Source organism: Callithrix jacchus, chromosome 15 (assembly GCF_049354715.1).
Source record: "Callithrix jacchus isolate 240 chromosome 15, calJac240_pri, whole genome shotgun sequence".
NCBI lineage: Eukaryota > Metazoa > Chordata > Mammalia > Primates > Cebidae > Callithrix > Callithrix jacchus.
The window spans coordinates 46,766,344-46,787,310 of NC_133516.1; the positions used below are offsets into that span (position 1 = coordinate 46,766,344).

Sequence of the window (20,967 nt, forward strand, 5' to 3'; positions counted from 1 at the left end):
TGGTCAAGAATGATTGGAGTACAAAATTCTTGGCCTGCCATGTCTGACCTATAACTTCTATCCTCAAAACGGGGGCTAGGTGGAGGAAGCACCAGTCCTCTCTGAATAGAGCTTCTGAATAGGGCTTGCGGGGGAGGATGGAAAATGTTGGCAGTCCACTTCTTCCTAGAGAATTATATAAGCTGGACCTGACAAAGAAGTGTCAGGTCTCGAATGTCACAGGCTATCACTGTTCTTATTGAGATTTAGTAAAAATACTCAAGTGACTTTTTCTCCGTTTATTGTATGACCCTAGGACAATTTCCAGAAGCTTTAAATGATTTTTTAAATCTAAAATTTTCTTTAATTAAATGGTTGCTTTACTGGGGAGAAAATCTGCAGGTCTTCTCCTTCCATGCCAGAAGTTTATCTTTGTCCTATCTTTTAAATGTCATCTATGAGCTCATCATGCCCATGTGCCTGTCTCTAACCTAGCCTTTCACCTGGACACGAGACTTTCATATGTAGCAGACTACTTGTCATCAAGTAATTTTGGTTTTTCTTCCTCAAAAATGTTCTCTTAGGCCTTCTTTATCTCAGTAAATGAAATCACTGTCTACCCAGTTAATCAATTCAGAAACCTGAGGATCAGCCTCAATGCCTCCCTCTTGTCAACCTCATTTAATCCATCAGAAAGTTTTATTGGGTCTGTCTCTCAAATATATCTAGAAACTGCTCATTTCTCTCCAGTTTCATGACTTACTAACTCTGAATTCTTCCCCTTCACTTGATCTATTAAAATAGCCTTCTAATGGCCTTTCTGCTTTCACTCTCCCTGCCCCTCTAATCTTTGCCTCATACAACCCCCCGAGTGATCACTGTATGTATATTTCCCCTGTGCAGATGCTTTAGCCCTGGCTTCAGCCCTGTAGGAGCTGGCTCCTCTTTACCACTCCTTCCAGTCTCATCTGAAGCCCCTCCCTTGACCTCTGTATTGTAGTCACATGGTCTTCTTTGCTACCTTGCTTTCCTTTGCCTAGGACTCTCTCTCCTCCACCCTTTGCATGGCTGCCATTTCTCCTCTTCTTCTCATTTTAGCTTAAATGTCACCTCCTCTAAGATGTTTTCTAGGTGGCTTTTCCTCTGTTGTTTCAGCCCATTCATTTCCTTTACATTTCTTGTCACGGTTTGTCATTATTAATTTGTTTAATGATTGATTCTCTGTTGCTCCTACTAGATGGCAAACTCCAGGACAGCAAGAACTGAATAGTTGTTTTGTTAAGAACTCTGAAATAAACATTTACACATAGTAAGAGCTCCCACTTACCAAGCCCTGAGTATGTGCCAGAAACGTTCTAAAATACGTATGAATATATATGTATATGCATGCACATATTTACGCAAGATATGCATACACATATACACGTATATACATTTATATACACAGACATGTGAACATACATGTAAAAACACACATTTAATCTTCACAGCAACCCTATGAGGTGGATAATTTTATTATCTTCATTTTATAGCTGATTAAATTAGAGCACAGGGAAAATGGGTGACCTGGCCCAGTGTCACACTGTGAGTGAACGGCTAAACCAGGTTGCTCCAGGGTCTATGCTTTGAAGCATTTCAGCCATTCCTCAGTACAGTGACAGGAACAAAATAGGTGCTCAGTTAGTATCTGTAGAATAAATAAACCATGGTTGAAATGAAATGGAGATGTTATCATCCCTAAGAGCAGTGCTGTTCAGCAGAACTTTCTGAGTTGATGGAAATGTTCTACATCTGTGCTGTCCAATACAGCAGTCACAAGACACATATGGCTACTGAGCACTTGAGCTGTGGCTAGTATGACTCAACTGAATTTTTGTTTTAATTTTAATTCATTTAAATTTAAATTGCCACATTGTGGCTACTGACAATTGTAGTAGACAATGCAGTCTAAGGTTTTCGAGATGGTATTACTTTTGATGCCTTGGGGTTGACCAACAGTCTTGATAAATTGAACGCCAAAGACAAATCACAGAATTCTCCACCACATTTCTTCCCTAGTGTCCTCCGCCTCATATTCTTCAAACCTCCTTTATCCTCCCACTTTATTTCATTCCAGTCTGAAGAACCAAGCCTCCTTTCTCACATGTGATTCCAAAGCCATTTTCCCCACTCTTTCAGCAGTGCCCTGAACGGTCCCTCCAGAAGCACTGAAGTAGTTAACAAATATCTAGTGTCTACTTGGGATGGAACACTGGCTCCGGTCCTGGGGAGAAGCAGATGGGGACACAAAGACAAGTAAGACAAGGTCCCTGTCTAATGGTGAGTGAGGGAGTTAGACTTACACACTAACTCATAGTAGGGGTTTGGGAAAAGGATGGTGTTGAGGGAGGGCTGAGTGTCCAGGTCTGTAGCCTCAGAGTTCAAAACTGCGGTCCTGGAATGCCCACTTTGCAGGAATTGCTGTAACATGGCACAAGTTTTACTCACACTTGGACCAAAAGAATAAATGAAGTCATGGCTTACTTTAAAAACTGAGCTTATGAAAACATGAGACAGTCTTACTGACATTTAGAAAGAAACAGCCGGCCTGGATAGAGGGAACTTTTACTTCAATGGCCACAATACCTTTTACAGAAAAATAATCAAAGAAACAGTAAATAAAAATCAGACAGATTCAAATATCTAAAAACAAGAAAAAAAGTAGTGCACGTTAATCCTCCAATTCAAGGGCAATTACTATTCATATTCTCAGGCATATGCAATAATTGGGGTAGTGAAAATGCATTTCTTTCCTCCCACTATTTGCATACTTGGAATCTCACTTACATTGCATGTAGGTTAGAACAAAAGATGCTGCTTTGTTTGGATTTTGCTTTTGCTGTGGAATCCATTAGAAAGCAGTGTGCTTTGTATGTCAAAGAGCAGAAAGGCCCCACTTCCTCTCTTCAAAACATTTTTAGCAGAAGTCAACTACTGTATTTATTTCATACAGTTCTTCATTTGATTACTCAATGTGTGCGAGCCACAGAAGAGCAGGATTTTTCTTTTTTTTTTTTTTTAAACCACAAAGGACTTTCTGTCTTAGGATGAGTCTTACAGCATCATACCTTTGAAAGTAAAATTTTTAGGCAGTTATTTAAATGTCATTCTAGAAATAAGAAGCATTTAGACACATAGAAACACCCAGCTGATGTCTAAGTCCTTCATTTTCCACACAGATAGATTATTAGCACACAGGTAGGGTGACTGTGTCTTTGATTTCCCCAAACTTCCTCAAGTTTACTCTATCCAATAAAAGTAGCTCCTTATGTGCAAAATCAAATGAGATTTCATTCTGATGCCTCTCTAAGACTTTTCTTTTCAATTACAAGTTAGAAAGAAAAAGAAAACCTAAATAGCAAATAACTAGATCAACTGTTCCAGTCTACTCTAGACTGATGAAAAGAGCTCCTAAGATATTAACTCTGTGCTTTTGTGTTAACGCTGCAGTTTTCCAAAGTGTGTTCCTAAGAACACTAGCTCCATGGGTTGTAACATAAAGCATTCCATGGTGAATCCCCTAAGCCCATTTGGCTGTGTAAAACAGTTGGGTTGTTTTCATAAATATTTTCAGCCTTCCAATGTAACCTCCACCTCTCAGTCCTCCTGCCAGATAAGAAGTCATAATGCAAGCATGTCTTGGATCAAAATTCTAGCACATGCACATATATTTAATAGCCATTAAGCACAATACAACAGTAATGCAGAGATGTTCTTCTAAGTTCAGGGAAGTCCCCCAATGTCTGTAGGATCTTGCATAAGCCCCTGAAGAAAATGTTCACTCAGCCTGAAACTGAGACCATGACTCTCTGGTGGCTGGACCATGGCAAGTGATAGAGTCTTCCATGAAGTGGGAGTGCAGGACTTTGAATAAAAAGATTAGGCTTTTCTGATTTACATACTTTGTTTGTAAAAGGGGCGGGGGCTATGCAATTATTCTAGCCTACAACATAATTAACCATCATCTATTTTCACAATAAAAAATTTATAATTTTCCTTGTGCAAATTAACAAAATCTATGGTCTCGATTATAATGGTGACATTCAACATGTCTGAGTAACTACCTCTGCAGTTAGATCCTTGCTAAGGGTGCTTCAAATGCTTTCTAAATTTACCTGCTGTGTAGGCTAATGGTAGTTGATGCCTGCATGTGTCCATATACAAAATGCTACCCTGTTTATGTTAAATGTTAATTAAATTTAATAACCATATTGATTCTATAACACAGTCTTAGGTAAGTTTGAAAATCCTCTTGGGAATTCAGATAACTCATAAACATGCCTAAGGCTCTGACAAGTCGTGCAAAAAGAAAAAGCACCTTGACTAAATCCAAAGGATTTCAACTTATTTGGCCTTGGAAACCTCAGGACACATGTGTCTGAGGAAAATAAGGATTCTGTATTAAGACAGCAACCTACTAATCTAAACAATATTTCCAAAGTCAAGACAACCCTTACATAAGAATAAATGAACATTGCAATTTATAAATCATTCTCTTGTGAATTCAATATTTGAGAATCTGTTGCTGTCTAACATGGTACATGAATTTTTGGGTCAGCAAAATAAGGTCACAGCAAACCTTCCTTAAGGGTGCAGTATAGTGTCTATTAGGCATATACTATGATAAAAAAGCCTCTATCATTTATTATTCTCAATAATATATAGTGGAGATATTTCTATCATCCTTTTAAAAGAGAGGAAACGGAATCCTTTTTAAGAGACAAGGTCTTGGCTGTCACCCAGGCTGAGTGCAGTGGCATAATCATAGCTCACTGCAGCATCAACCTGGGTTCAAGTGATTCTCCCACCTCTGCCTCCTGAGTAGCTAAGAACTACAGGTGTGCAACACCACACCCAGCTAATTTGTATATTTTTTTGTAGACCTGGGATCTCACTTTGTTGCCTAAGCTGGTCTGCAACTCCTGGCCTCAAGGCCTGTCTTGCTTTCTCAGTGCTGGGATTACCCTGTACCCAGCCAGGAAATTAAATTTTTGAAAGACTAAACAAGTTTCTAAAATCATTGCCCAATTAAGTAACAGAATTAAAATTAGAATAGAGAGTGGGCCTGTTTGAAAGCATCAACTATTAAGCACCATGCCATACTTTTGAGGAGCCCACCCCTTCACTTGCAACCAAGCACTTGAGTTTGTCACTCCTGCAAGTCAAGACTTCACCTATGAACCAGCTGCCCTCTGACAGCCCAGCTTCATGGATATGCAGTCTCTATACTTGCACAGGGTCCCATCTTTGGTTTAGTACTTTGCTTTTGTCATCTTTAAATACCCAGTAATTTTTGAACAAGAGCTCCCAAGGCGTTATTTTGCACTGAGCTTCATGAATTACAAAGTTGGTGGGATTTCCAGCGAGCTAGCTGCCTAGGAACAGCTCCGGTGCATAGCTGCCAGCGAGAGCAATGCAGAAGGTGGGTGATACCACCTTTCCAACTCAGGTAACTGGTTCATCTCATGGGGACTTGTTAGGCAGTGGTGTAGCCCAAGGAAGGTGAGTTGAAGCAGGGTGGGGCGTTGTGTCACCTGGAAGTGCAAGGGGCCAGGAAACTCCCTCTCCTAGCCAAGGGAAGCCATTAGGGACTTCTGCAGCACTCTGGCACAAATTACAAAGTCAGTGCTATCCACAGTACCTAAGCTATAATTAACACAAAGCTCTAAAAGCTGCATAGAGTTTAGCTGAAATTGCTGCCCAGTCTGAAGGAAAGTTCTAGAAGCTAATTTTGAAGATGTTCAGTCCTAGGTTATGAAAAAAGGTTCTGCTCTTTTACAACTCTAGCAAAAACAGCTAAACCCCCAATATTCAGTCTGTTAATGTCCCCAGTGAGAGTCTTCAAAACTCATGAGCAACAATGCAAGAATTTCCCAGCCTCTAACATGTGACCCACTTCTATGTTATTATCTCTAATAAACTGACAAATGTTTTGGTTGTCACAGAACTTATAATTATATGGTTAAAGATGCTTCAGATATACCACATTCTTTCACACTGTGGCAAAAACTACTGGTTAAATAACCCAGCCATATCTATTTTCCTTGTCACCCTGCACAAGAGAGACTGGAAAAAAGCTGGACACTTGCTCCTTTCCCATCTTCCTTTGCAGGTAAGCATCACTGTGTGACTCAGTTCTGGCCAATTATATAGGAAGAAAGTCTGGGATGAAGAAAGTCTTTTCTTTGTTAATGAAAAGGAGAATGCCTCTACAAGAAAAGATCTTTTTCAATACCACTCTGCTGCCCTCTTCGTACCTTGATGTTGTTTGGAGCTACAGCACCCATTCCAAGATAATGAGGTAAAACACATCACTATGAAAAAACAATGATTACATTTAAGGTAGACAAGAGACATGAAGGGTCTCTTCGAGGAGAACCTCAAACCACTGCTCAAGGAAATAAGAGAGGACACAAACAGATGGAAAAACATTCCATGATCATGGTTAGGAAGAATCAATACCATGAAAATGGCCATACTCCCCAAAGTAACTTATAGATTTGATGCTTTTTCCATCTTCACAGAACTAGAAAAAACAACCTCAAACTTCATATGGAAACAAAAAACAGTCCACATAGCCAAGACAATTATAAGCAAAAAAAAAAAAAAGAAACAAAGCTGAAGGCATCATGCTACCTGACTTCAAACTATACTGTAAGGCTATAGTAATCAAAACAGCATGGTACTGGTACCAAAAGAGAGATATAGACTAATGGAACAGAACAGAGGTGTTGGAAGTAACACCACACATCTACAACCATCTGATCCTTGACAAACTTAACAAAAACAAGAAATAGGGAAAGGATTGTTTAATAAATGGTGTTGGGAAAACTGGTTCCCCATATGCAGAAAGGTGAAACTGGACCCCTTCCTTACACCTTATACAAAAATTAACTCCAGATAGATTAAATATTTAAACATAAGATTCAACACCATAAAAACCCTAGAAGAAAACCTAGGCAATGCCATTCAGGACACAGGCATAGGCAGGGACTTCATGACTAGAGTAGACAGATAAGAAGGACCTGGTGATATTGTGGAGCAACTGAATCAATGCTGTCGACTGCCTAGTTAACCCATTATTTGTTTAAATCTCTGATAGACTATATTTTTTAAATTTTGCCACCAGAGTTATTCTTAATCTAAGCACATAACTTTGAAAACTATGATCCTTTTGACAAGATAACATGCCTTCCATTACCTGCTGTAGGTGACCCAGATTGCTGGCTGTTGTGGGTAGCTCAGAATAGGCCTCTAAGGCACCTTGGCCCTCCCTCTGCTTCAAAACTCAGCACCAAAGTGTATGCATTCTTGTGGTACTGCCTGTGTCTTAACATGCATCCCAACACCTGGCACAGAGCCTGGCACTGGTAACCTCTTAGGAAATTTGTTAAGTGAACTGATACTATAGCATTGTGTCACTTTTCTCACTGACAAAAGTCTCACTCTTAGCAAAATTTTTCGTTTTGCAACTGAATTTAAAAATGAAATACCTACCACCTACCACTTAAAGTTTTGCCAGGTGACGACTTTCAGAAAAAAAAGAAAAGGAAAAATACTCTTGCATGATGATTGAGTGGAAAGTCGACTAGGTTCTACAAGGCATCATTGGTCCTTGCCAGTGGCCAGTAGGATATGGTTGGTGTGGTGGGGTGTGGAGTGGAACAGAAGTCAAAAACAAGGGCTATGGTGCCAAAATACTTGGGTTTAACTCCCAACTCTGCCACTTACTTACTGGGTACCTTCAGCAAGTTCTCTCTCCTCTCTGAGCCTTGGTTTCCTTATTCTAAAATGGAGAGGGTATCTGAGAAAAGTTGTAGGAGGATTAAATACATGAGAGAATAAAAACCTGTAAAGTGCTTAACACAGGCATGATACTTAATAAGTATTCAATAGGTTTTAGTTATTGCTTTTCATCTCAAGTGCTACCTGGGACTTCTCAAAAATTTTCAGACCACTGAACACATCTAATATCTAGCTTAGAGAAGGCATACAATAAGTATTTTACAAAAATCTAAAGTAAAAAAAAAAGTAGGTAATCATCGATCATCTCTACATAAAGATGATCATCCTATCAGACCTACATAGTACGCTAGAGCTTGGGGTCTGGAGTCTGATGGCCCGAATCTTCCTCACAGTCCAGCTTTCAGTTAACCTCACTGTGCCTTAGTTTCCTTAATCAAAAAATGAGAATAGTACTAGCACCTTCCCTATAGGGCTTTGGAGAAGTGCGTGGGTCTGACACAACAAGTAGTGTCTGACACAACAAGTAGTCCATAAATGTTAGCTGTTTGATCCATCCTACAGGAAGCTCTGATGCGCTGTGCTGGGTAGAAAAGTATATTTTATACAAAGATCCCTGTTTTGCTCTCTGAAACCCTGTTGAAACCTTGTGACATTCAACTACATGTTAAGTACTGGGCAATCTTGGAATTCTTCCACCATCTGTGTAACTGTGAATCTTAATGTGCTAAGTATATAACATACACATATCACCTCTCATTTAATAAAGCAAATTGTTCCACACAAGGGTAGCAGAGGTCTCATTTCCAAATTCAGATCTAATTAGCTCTCTGAATACAATTTGCAAGTTGGATCTGGGCAAATCATTTGGGAATACTTGCTCTGGTGAGCTAAGAGTAACTGTAGGCCCATTCTGCAGTTTGCCAGAGATATCACATATGGTAGCAAAATTGTGTCTATTTTTTCCCCCCATGAAATCCAAAATGCAGCTCTTCCCAGCTGCCTGCAGCTATAGGCATCTTCCTTCCTTCCACAGTTAGAAAAGGATTGCGGGAGTTTAGTGACAAACTTTTATGGAGACTGAGAAGGTGAAAGGGAGTCTATGTGAAAGAACATTTTATACAAGGGGAGAGACAGTCAACAGGCAGAACCAAGACCTCACTGAGGTTGCTGTAGCACAGACAGAGAAATTAGATGGAGGCCAAATGAATATCCTTTGTGGGGAAGAGGTAGATCTCTTGCAGGCAGATGGCAATGGTGTGTGGAGGAACTTTATTCTAGAACAACTAAGCATAAAGCAATAGTGGGAAGCAGAATCCCAACTCAGAGGGAAAGGATGTAAGAACATTTATTCTATTTCTCTACTCAGTGTTCATGCTGTCCCTGTTTTGATATCAAAACCTGTGTCCTTTGGGGAATCTTCTAGGTCATGTGTTAAGGTGTTGCAGAAACCATTCCCTCGACAGGTGGGGGTGGGAGGGACAAATGACCCAGGTCCAGCCAGAGGAAATTTTCGTAGCTTTTGCCGAAGTCATTTAGAAAGTCACTTTCATATTCTGTGGAAGCTAAGCTGACAGGATATGAGCCCAGGGCTGCTGCTTGAGAAGGAAACCAATGTAGAGGAAGGAGTGAAGAGGTGAAACGAGGCCAGTCGGCTGGATCACTGTTCGGGAATCTGCATCCAGCCAGCCATGCATCCCCCGGACTTTTCAGTCACAAGGCTGGTAAATTCCCTTTTTGCCAAACCCAGTTAGAGTTAGTTTCTGTCACTTGCAAGCGAAAAATAATCTGACTCATCACTGAGGTAAAGGGGATGACACCTATTTAGAGCATGTGGTAGTTTTTCCTTAACCACCAAGTCTTTCATGGGATCTCTGTATTTTCCCAAACACTTCTCTATAGAATTAGGATATCTGCTCAAACAGAATTTTACTCATAGAATAACGGAACAGAATATTTGAAAATCAGAACTATTCTGAAAATCCAACATGTGAAGAAAACACACATCCTGAGAGTCATAATCATAGTCTCGTTACCCGAGTGAACTCCTGAAGCGTGCATTTCAAACTCACATTCCTCCATTTAGTAACTGGGCTAAAAACATCTTACCTCTACTCTCTGGCTACAGAATGAAACACATTGCTCAAGAAGCCCTTGCCTCACCTCTCTGCAATAGCCTCTAAGCCAGCTAGTCAATATTTGGACCCTCCAAAGAGTCCTACATGGTGAATTCAGCCCTCCTGGTATCTTGGCCATTTAGGAGTGACTCAGCTCAGTAACCAGGTTCCTCAGAATCTCAGTAACCACTTCATCCTGTAGAGGTGACAAGCTGTGCCTTGGAAAGGTACTGGTAGGAAGCTGTGCAAAGCCACATTTGTTTTCTGCCATCCTAGGGCCTACACGTTGTACATGACCACTTCGGAGATGATCTATCTTCAGTTCTTACAGGATGGCAGTTGGCAAGGGGAGCATAATACTTTAGCTTCTGGCATAACTGATAGAATCATTATCTTGCATTTGCAATCAACAGGACTATTGCTAGATTAAGCACTTACTGTGTACCAGGCACCATGTTAAACATTTTACATTAGCCAGTTAAATATTCATAAAATCCCATGACATAGGATTTATTGATATCTCCAATCTTCACATGAGGAAACCAAGACCCAGAGTAGTTGAGCAAATTTTACACACCTAGCAAATACTAGAGCCAGAGCCAAATTCCAGAGTCACCCGCTCCGCTTCACATAGATCACATTCTTAGTGCTTACTATTATATGTTCGAATCCTTATAAGAACTTCCCTATTTTACTTGGGAACATATATTTTTAATTTTTTTTTGAATTTTGTCTGTTTTCCCTGAGCTGTAGAATTTTTATTCTTATAACTTGAGAACTTTTAATGAGAAATGTTAGAAGTAACTGATTAGGTACAAGCATAGCAGGAGTGCACAACAATAATATTTACTTCCCTCTGCCTGGCACTGTGCTGGACTTTGAGAAGACAGCAGAAAACAGGTCTCTGGCCTCATAAGCAGCACAGATAGAGAAGCAGTGACAAACACAGGCCAATTGTGTTCTAGGGGAAACTGAGGATTAGAAAGTCAGATGCTTTCATTCTGGTGTCTGCTTGCTGTAAAGCCAGGTGGTGATGGGCACTTGGCAGAATTGTCTGCCCTTTGGGACCTTAGCTTTCTAATCAACCAGGGTAAGCTAGATGATCTCCAAGTCCCACTCCTGCAGTAGCATTTGCTGAGCCTCAGATTCTTCCTGGGTTTCTCAAGAGTAAGCTATGTAGGCAAACACATGCCAGAGTACATTTGTAAAATATAGTGAATATTAGAAAAATGGGAGCCTGTTAAAAACAAAATCCTCCAGACCCATAATCAGAGGACCGGATCCAGAAACTCTGGGATGGGGCCAAAAATCTGCATTTTTAATAAGTCTCACAAGAAATTCTGATGCACCAATTCTGAAACTCTAGTATTCAAAGCAATGGCAGCACAAGAGACCTTATCAGGAATGCAGAGCTGGGGCCCCATCCCAGGTCCACTGAATCAGAATCTGCTTTTTTTCCGTATGGATGCTAAGCTGGTAGAGTATGTGCCCAGGGCTGCTGGGGACATTCGATGGGAATGATGCTCATGTGCACTGAAATGTCCTTAGAAAGGGCCCAGTCTGGTTAATCTCAATACCATGATCAGCACTGATACCGAAGAAACCACACTACCCCTTATCTATTGGTCCTTAGTTTAGCTTTTCTCACGGGAAGCTTTCTGAACAAGGAGAAATGTGTAATTGCTCCTCTGGAAAGCATGGTCTGGAACCGTGTTTTTCAAACTACATTTGGCAGCGCCTTAGGCTTCAGTCTTACAGGGCCACCTGGGGATAGGGGTTGTGTGAGGCAGCCTGGACTGAGCTGGCCTCCAGGCTACAAACTCCACTTCAAACAGAACTGCTCCACTTTGATCAGTTTTAGAAATTGGGATTATGGTTTGATTTCCTTTGAAAAGAGAGTTTTGCTGCTTTAATATTCTTCTCAATCAGCCTGGAGCTCCACAGTTTCCATCAACACCATTGGTACTTTTCCCATACAAGCCAAGAGATGGACTTAGGGCATAAACCTGATTTCCTTTTCCTCTGTGCTTCCCTTGGGGACAGAGATGTGACCTTCAAAATGTCAAAACCCACTCTTATTCCCAGGAGGACTGTTAAGTTACTCTCCCTATTCTATTTTAATGTTCAATGACCAAGGCAGACACTAATGTGGAAAATTCTGAATTTGTCTAATTTGCCATTCCTAGTTTGTCCTCTAACAAAAGTTCCATATATCTTTTCTTATAAACCAAAAAGTTCTCACCAGTCATTGGAACTTGAATATTTAAGGTAAACGGCAGTAGTCTGAATCTTTCATTTCAAAGTGTTTTGGGGATATCTTCAGTTATTAGTATTGCTTAGTGGCTCTAGATTTTGAGGCTCAGAATTCACTTATGTGAAGAGCTGCTAGAGACCCACTGGAATCTTGGGAGTGGGATCCAGGTATGAACGCTTTATTTTAAGGTCCCTAGATGATTCCAATGTGTAAATGAGGTTGAGGGCCATTGCCCACTAGACCACATTTAGAAGTACTGGAAATGCAGTCCTGTAAGACACATGCTCACTAGTTCTCCTCCCTTTCTTGGTCCCCTCTCTCCTGTGTCAGGAGACCATTTATTAATTCACTCACTCACTCATTCATTCATTCACTCAATAGTTACTTATTAGTCATCTGCTATGTACTAATTTGGGACTAGGAATTAGAAATTCAAAAGTCTTGTCCTTGTGGAAATAGCAGTACTACAAACAAAATGATAATTAAAAAAAGGTTTTAGGTATTAAAAATGTAGCTATTAAAGAAGGCAAAATAGTGTCAGTATGTAGACATAGCCTCTCTAAGAAGGTGCTCTCTGGGTTTGAGGTTGACACCCAAATTCTAAGACAGAAGGGGTTACAGGAAGATCTGGGGTAGGAAAATCTTAAACAGTAAGAATAATAAGTGCAAATGTCTCCAAATAGGAATGAGCCGTGTATATTCAAAGGACAGACAGAAAGGTCAGGGTGGCTAGAGCAAAGGGAATGAGTGAGGAGTAAAGCACAGAAGGAAATGACCTCCTGTGATAGCTGAGAACCAGACTGCATAGGACCTTACAGACCACAGAAAAGAAAGCAGAAGAGATAAGGTCTTAGATAACTTTAACAGTGGGAAGATATCTACATGAAAGACCATGTCAGTCACATGAACCATAGCCTGCATTCTAATGCAATGGTTTTCAGTTACATTTTACTTGAGTTTTTGGAATGGGAGGAGCAGAGTTGGTACTGTTCTTGGGGACACATGAGAATTGCCTGGAAGAGGAGTTCTTTCTAGTTGTATGGCACACATCATTCGTCTTCCCCATAGATGTGATTTTTTTGCACTGCCCTAGTGGTGGGACCCCTGTCCATGGTGAGCAACTACTCACAGGAATGGGATTTATCTAGCAGCATCCAAAACCAACCATATTCATGCTTAGGATTTTCATTCACCCTAAAGTGCCGTTCAATTCATTCACTCTAAACTTTAGACACCAGTGCTCTCTGAAGCTCTCTACCAGGAGGTCCCACAGCACCTCAAACAAAACACGACAAAAACTCAACTCATCTTTATCCATAAAATGACTGCTTTCTCCTATAATCTTTTATGTCAGTTGGTATCAATATGAGTCCAACTTGCCACATAGCAAATGTTCACAAAATAACTGTCACATGAATAAATGAGTCAGTTTCCAGACCCAAGAGAGGAGACTAAGATAGGAAGAAGGAAGGTTGGAGAGCGTGTGTCTTACAGGACTGCATTTGCAGTGCTCCCAAATCTAGTCCACTGGGCATTGAACCTCAACCTCGGCAGTACATTGGAATCACCTAGGGATGTTAAAATAAATACTGATGCCTGGGTTCCACTCCCAAAGATTCCTGTGTAATTTGTTGGGGTACAGCCAAGGCATCACAATTTTTCAGAGCTTTCCAGGTGATTATCATGTGCATCCCAGCTGAGACCCACTTATTAGTTGTTACTAAACCTGAAGTAATCTTTCCTGGGCTTCTTGCATCTTCTTTCTTAATTGAATTCGGTGATACTCTAAACCTAGAGCTACCAAACAATGTTGGTCTCTAAAGATAGCCCTAAAATACTTGGTCTAAAGAAAGATCCACTTTGGGAGGCCGAGGCGGGTGGATCACAAGGTCAAGAGATCGAGACCATCTTGGTCAATGTGGTGAAACCCTGTATCTATTAAAAATACAAAAAATTAGCTGGGCATGGTGGCACGTGCCTGTAATCCCAGCTACTCAGGAGGCTGAGGCAGGAGAATTGCCTGAACCCAGGAGGCGGAGGTTGCAGTGAGCCGAGATTGTGCCATTGCACTCCAGCCTGGGTAACAAGAGCGAAACTCTGTCTCAAAAAAAAAAAAAAAAAAAAAAGAGAGATCCAGATTGTTGATATTATCTTAAGTATCAAATTCCAATTGACTGATGGGAGCACTTTGATTTATAAGGAAAGGCACATGGGGCTTAGGAGACAAACTAGCATGGTATATGAGCTCTCCCTTACTGCCTCTCCCTCACAACCTTGTAAATTTTCAAAGAAGTCTCCCCACTAGATTTAGTCTTAGAATAGGACCATAGTTCATTTTTATTTAATTAATCAAATTCACCAAGTACTTTCTCATTTGCTGTCATTACTGTGATTTTTATCTTATCAGGCTGCAAATGTCCTATAAGCGCAAACCAATACTGCTTTTATATCTGTTAAAGGAAGAATCAAAACTACTACACCATGCCTGCAAAGCACCTGCAGGCCTTGGTATCACATAGGCTGGCGTTCAGATCTCAGCTGTGTCGTAAGTTTAACTGGACTGGAGCAAATCACTTAATCTCTGCTTATCTGTAAAATAAGCACAATGATAGTCCCTATCACAGAGATTTAATGAAAATGAAATGACAAATATCCTCATTTTCTATTGAGACATAAAAATCACCCCAACATTTAGTGGTTTAAAACCACTGACTATTATCTTGTATAGCTCTGGGAGTTGATAGACTCTGCTAGGTAGTTCTCCCTTAGAGTCCTTTACATGGTTGCAGAAAGTTGGCATCTAAGCCTGAATCATCTGATGGCTTCCTCACTCATATGTCTGATGCCTGGGCTAGGATGGGTAGAATACTGATGGTGTCCAGCTAGGTCTCTCTATTCTCTTGTGGCTACCTTGGGCTTCTGACAGCATGGTGGGCTCAAGGTTGCTGACTTCTGATATGGCAGCTGGCTTTTCTTTGAATGAGTGTTACAAAAGAGAGGAAGTAGAAGCTCCTGGTCTACTAAGCCCTGGAAACAGTCACAGCATCACTTCCTCTGTATCCTTGGACTCACTGCTGTTATAGTGCTCAACTGGCTCCAAGGGGAAAGGTCAGAGACTCACCTCTCAATGGCAGAAGTGTTGACAAATTTCTGGCCATGTTTTGTCCATCACAATGTATAAAGCATATGTTACAATGTCTGGCACATCTTAAGTTATAGTATTTTTTTATTGCATTTTAGGTTTTGGGGTACATGTGCAGAACCTGTAAGACATTTGCATAGGTACACACATGGCAGTGTGTTTTGCTGCCTTCCTCCCCTTCACCCACATTTGGCATTTCTCCCCAGGCTATCCCTCCCCAGCTCCCCCCACCAGCTGTCCCTCCCCTCTTCCCCCCAATAGACCCCAGTGTTTGGTACTCCCTTCCTTGTGTCCATGTGTTCCCATTTTTCATCACCCACCTATGAGTGAGAATATGCAGTATTTCATTTTCTGTTCTTGTGTCAGTTTGCTGAGAATAATGTTCTCCAGATTCATCCATGTCCCTACAAATGACACAAACTCATCATTTTTGATTGCTGCATAATATTCCATGGTGTATATGTGCCACATTTTCCCAATCCAGTCTATCATCAAGTTATAGTATTTCAAATGGAACCTATTATAATAGTAACTAAATATTATCCTTATCACCTTATAGTAATGTCCCTTAATATTTTTATAAACATAATGGAATATAGTATCAGCAGTTGTAGGGAGGAGGGGACAGGAAAGAGTGATGATTATAATCGTGGAAAAGAAACATTTACCTTCTTGTCTGAGGTATTGAGTCACCCTCTATTTGTTGGGCACCATGGGACTGTAGGGAATTGCTGTCATAATCCTTCCAATGCAATCATTGTGAGGTCACATAGAAGAAGGGGCAGCCAGGGAGACTCATCTCATTGCTAATGCAGGATATGTGGAGTGCTTTTTTGTAAAAGGTGGCACCATCAACAGGGAACAGGATGTGCCAATGTGACAGTGAGTCACCAAGTGAAATCATGGCTTCTCAGGTTCTGATGCCTGCCAGGCTGGGAGCAATGAGATTGGCCCACTGTCCTGTCCCCTCCATGGAGAGAGGAAAGACATTCAGTCCCAGGACATACATTCAGAGAAAAGAAAACTTGCTGTTTCAACTACTTTCATCATATAAGGATATTGTCCTTTTTAACACTGCCATAAAGGCAGTCCCTTTAACACTGCCATGAAGAACTGCCTGAGACTGGGTAATTTATAATGGAAAGAGGCTTAATTGACTCCAAGTTCTGCAAGGGTGGGGAAGCCTCAGGAAGTTTACAATAATGGTAGAAGGGGAAGCAAACATGTCTTTCTTCACATGGCAGCGAGAAATAGAAGTGCAGAGGAAAGTGGGGGAAACCCCCTTACAAAATTATCAGATCTCCTGAGAATTCACTATCATGAGAACAGCATGCGGGAACCACCCCCAAAATGTAATCAACTCCCATGAAGGGGCTTCCCCAACACATGGAGATTGAAATTCAAATTACAATTCAAGATGAGATTTGGGTAGAGACACAGAGCCAAACCATATCAAGTATTATACTGGGTTTTATTTAGGCCAAAGATGATCCATAATTTTTATTGAAATGTATTTTGAGAAAAAAATCAAAATGAGACAAGCCAAGCAAGTAATATATTAGACTTAAAAATAATTCAATGTAATGACCAAGTTAGGTTTTTCCCAAGTATGTAAGGTTAATAGACATTAGATAATCTAATTGATGTAATTCACCACATTGATATATTGTAATAATCTCTAAAGGTGGCCTTTGGCATCACATCCCTATGAAGTTCCTTCCTCACTGAATATGGGCTGGTCTGTGACTTCTGTAACAATTGAACATAGCAGAAGATATGCTGTGCCTATTTCAGAAACATGCCTCAAGAAGACTTGGCAGTCCTGGCTTTTGCACTTTGGGATCCCTTAGCCACTATGTAAGAAGTTCACCTATCAAGCTGGGAAGACCTTGTAGAGACCACATAGAGAAAAAGAGGCGAGGCTACATGGGAAGGACAGCTTCAGTCATTTCATTATGCCAGCTATATTGAGACTTCCAGCCACCCCTACCAAGGCACCAGATACGTAATAAGCCATCTTGGACAGTACCACATCCAAATCAAACTTCCAGATGTTTGCAGCCCCAGACATTGTCTCACTGCAATGGCAAGAGAACACCAAAAGCTAAAGGACCATCTTGCTGAACCCTTTGACTCACAGATTTGTGAAAGGTAGTAAAAATGGTAGTTATTTCAATCCACTCACTGCTTGCATAGTTTCTTGTAAAACAATAGATAACCATAACATATTAAAAGAAAATATGTATAAGGTTATCTTTAAGCTTACAGAGAACCCATTTGGAAAAAAATCTACATTTATTCATAATTTTTAAAAATTCTGAAGCAAAACTTGAGATCAGAGAGTTAATTTTTTTAATCTTATAAAAGGGAGCTACAAAATATCCACAACAACAATTATACTTGATAGCAAATCCTCATTCTGAGATCAAGATAATGACAAAAATGTCCGCTATTACCACTTTTTTATCAGAATTATACTGTAGGTTCCAGTCAATGCAGTGAGGCAAAGAAAAGAAAAAGCATAAGGATTAGAAAGGAAAAACCAGAAATGTCGTTTTAAAATGATATGAACTTTATATGTATGAAATCCCAAAGAAACTTCAGATACATTATTTTAACTAAGAGATAAAATTTGGATAGAAAATCAATGCACAAAAATCAATTATAGTACTATGTACTAGAAACCAGAAAGTAAACAATTAAAAAGACAGCATTCATAATAGCATTAAAAATATGTAAGAATAAGTCTAACAAAAGAGTTACAAGAGTTGAGTAAAATTATAAAATGTTATTAATAGATATTAAAGAATATCTAGGTAAATGATCATAGATTGGGAGCCTCAATAATGTAAATATATAAACTGTCCTCTGTTGCAATCACAATGAAATTCAACAAGCTGATTCTAAAATGTATATGGAGTTTCAAAGGGTAAGTAAGATACAAGAACAACAAGGGTACATTCTCTACCAGATATCAAGAGTGACTATTAAGTTAGAATTAACTGGAGTCAGAGATAGGCCAAAATACCAGTGGAACAATGCAAGGTCAGAAACCTGTGTATAGGTATTTGCTGTATGACAGCAGTTACTTGGCAGTTTGGTAGAGAAAGAACAGACTTTAATAATACTGCCAGGAAAATTGAATATTCATAAAAAAAAATCACAGATCAATTTTACACAATATACAAAAATTGTTTTCACACAATTTTATTTCTCAAAAGATGAGAAAAAATCACACATTTCACACAATATACAAAATAATCCAACGAGTTTATGATTTTTAATAGAAGAGGATAAACTATAGAACTTAGAAAATAATATAGAGAAACATTTTCATGAGTGAAAGGTAGTAAAGAATGTCTTAAAACACAAAAAGTGTTGGCTCTAAGGAAAAGGTTATAGATTTTACTACATTTTTTTAAACTGTTCGTCAGAGAGATACTGTTAAAAGATTGAAAAGATGAGCCATCGATTGGGAGAAGATATTTGAAACCTGCATAACCAACAAAGGGCCCCTTTCCAGAAGATATGAAGAACTCTTCTAAATCACAAGAAGGACAACACAATAGAAAAATGTCTGCAAATGACTCCAGTCTCTTTACAAAAGAGGAAATTCAAATGACCAATAAATGCTCTCATGAAAATGTGCTCAATGTCGCTGTGAATCTGAAATATGTAAGTTAAAACAAAATTAAATACTCTTGCTCATCTACCAGTTGACAAACCACTTTAAATTGAAAATACCAAATGTTGAGAGAATGTAAAATACTGTGAACCCTCATACATGACTGGTGTAAATGGTACTTTTTTTTTTTTTATTGTCCTCTCAAGCTGAAGACAACTTATCCTAAATGACTTCAGTCTTGGGGGCATACTTTAGAAAAACGGGTACACACATGCCCCAGGATTATTGCAGCCTGTAATCATGCAAATCTGAGATACCCATCCTGCATAAAATGGAAAAATTATGGCATATTCATACAATAGTATGCTATGCAATAATGAAAATGAATAAACCACATAAATAAGCTTAACAAACACATATTGAGCCAAAGAAGCCAGACACAAAAATATGAATTCATATACATAAAAGTTCAAAAACGAACATTTTGGGGGATTCATTTTAAGAGGTAAAATTAAAAAGGAAACAAGGAAATCACAATAGTAGTCCCTCCAGAAGATATTGGGATTTATTTTTATAATTGTTTCACCTAACTATAAAAATGTATGTATGTGTACCTTCCTGAGTGTTATATTTTATAGTAAATGAAGCAAAAATACTATAAAATCAAGGATGTGTGCACAAAGATTTAGTTATGAAGTATTAACTATAACCATGTTTATTATAGGGAGAAACCCCAAACTTTGAGTCACAGCTTTGGATTATGTAAAAGAATGGATCAAATACATCACCACACACAAAAGAGAGTTTACTCACCCTGTAGAAATTATATTAGAGAAGAATATCTCATGGCTTCCAAAGATAATTGAGATGTATATTTAAATGGGAGACGATGTTTATCATACATTATGCACGGATATTTCAATGTTTTAAAATAAACTTTGAATGCTAATACACAGAAAAAGATTGAGAGAAACACATTAAAATGTTAACTAAGATTTTATTTGGTTGGTGACTTTATGAGCAAGTTTTGTTTTCTTTGTTTTACTCATTAGTATAGTTTTAATTTTAAGCAATGAATATGGATTACTTTTGAAGGAAATAAAAGGAGACAATATTCTATCGGGAAACAATAATGAAAAAAGAGCCCAGAGATCTCAAAATGGAAATAAGAAATGTGGTATCTGTTAATATGTATATTTGGAAAACACCTGGAATCCTACCAGCTCCGATGAGCCCATTTGAATATAACTTTTCCCAACCAGTGGCCACCCACCTGGTTCCCCTTTCTCAGCATGCATAGCTCTGATAGTGAAATCAAATACTGGCTGTCTTCTTTGGAAGTAAGTAGGGCAGTGGGGTGGGGGAATGTGACGGGATCCTCTGAGAACAGTCTGCTCCTAATTGAAAGGAAGTGAAAATCCTCCACATGTTGCAGGGAGAGCTGATAGATCATCCCCCAGTTCTCCTCCATCTGTTCTGCTGCCTCTTATAGAAACCAAGACAGGAAAAATAATATGTACTTAACACAGGAAATGAGGGTAGTCATTTGAATGATAGAGTACCAGAACCCCTTAAAATGTTTTGGGTGGAGTGGGCAGTGAAACAAAAGGCACCAACCACAGTGCTCAGATCTGATTTCAAACCGGGAAAATGTAGGTACCTGAAGACACCAAACAATGGTGAGCAGAGAGGACTCCACAGTCAGCACACACACATTCCCAACGGCCAGGTGGATTCAACCGCTGTATACCTGTTAGCCCGTTAGGGTGGAATTTCCCAAATTCCCACAGCTGAGCTGTGGTACCTTGGTTTTCCCCATGCTATCAATCCCCTCAGCCATAGAGGCAATGGTCTCATCTCTGGGCCAGCAATTCTGACAGCAAGCACTTCATAAATTAGTAAATTAGAGGAATTCACAGAATATTTTTATGGCAAGTAAAGAAAGTAAGAAAACATTAAGTGGAAAAAAAATGTTAATAGCCATTAGCATGCAACTACTATGATTTTTGTTATCCTTTTCCATGTGTGTCATGACATATAAAGAACTGGGAAGCATTAGAACTACCAT

General features: G+C 39.5%; 2 long non-coding RNA genes across 3 annotated transcripts; one reads left to right on the plus strand and one right to left on the minus strand.

Moving 5' to 3' along the window:
• Positions 1-1,316: 1,316 nt before the first annotated feature.
• LOC118147979 (uncharacterized) lies at positions 1,317-16,144 on the minus strand. Of its 2 annotated transcripts, XR_004734708.3 has the most exons (5): positions 15,943-16,144; positions 15,595-15,678; positions 15,254-15,395; positions 2,806-3,086; positions 1,317-2,242 (listed from the first exon to the last, which is right to left on the minus strand). It is a non-coding gene; the product is annotated as an uncharacterized LOC118147979 (long non-coding RNA). The 2 variants fall into 2 exon arrangements; XR_004734710.3 differs by lacking the exons at positions 1,317-2,242; positions 2,806-3,086 and adding an exon at positions 14,279-14,721 and having other exon boundaries at positions 15,943-16,134.
• Positions 16,088-18,918, plus strand: LOC118147980 (uncharacterized). Its single transcript, XR_004734711.3, has 3 exons — positions 16,088-16,401; positions 16,959-17,425; positions 18,709-18,918. It is a non-coding gene; the product is annotated as an uncharacterized LOC118147980 (long non-coding RNA).
• The last annotated feature ends 2,049 nt before the right edge of the window (positions 18,919-20,967 follow it).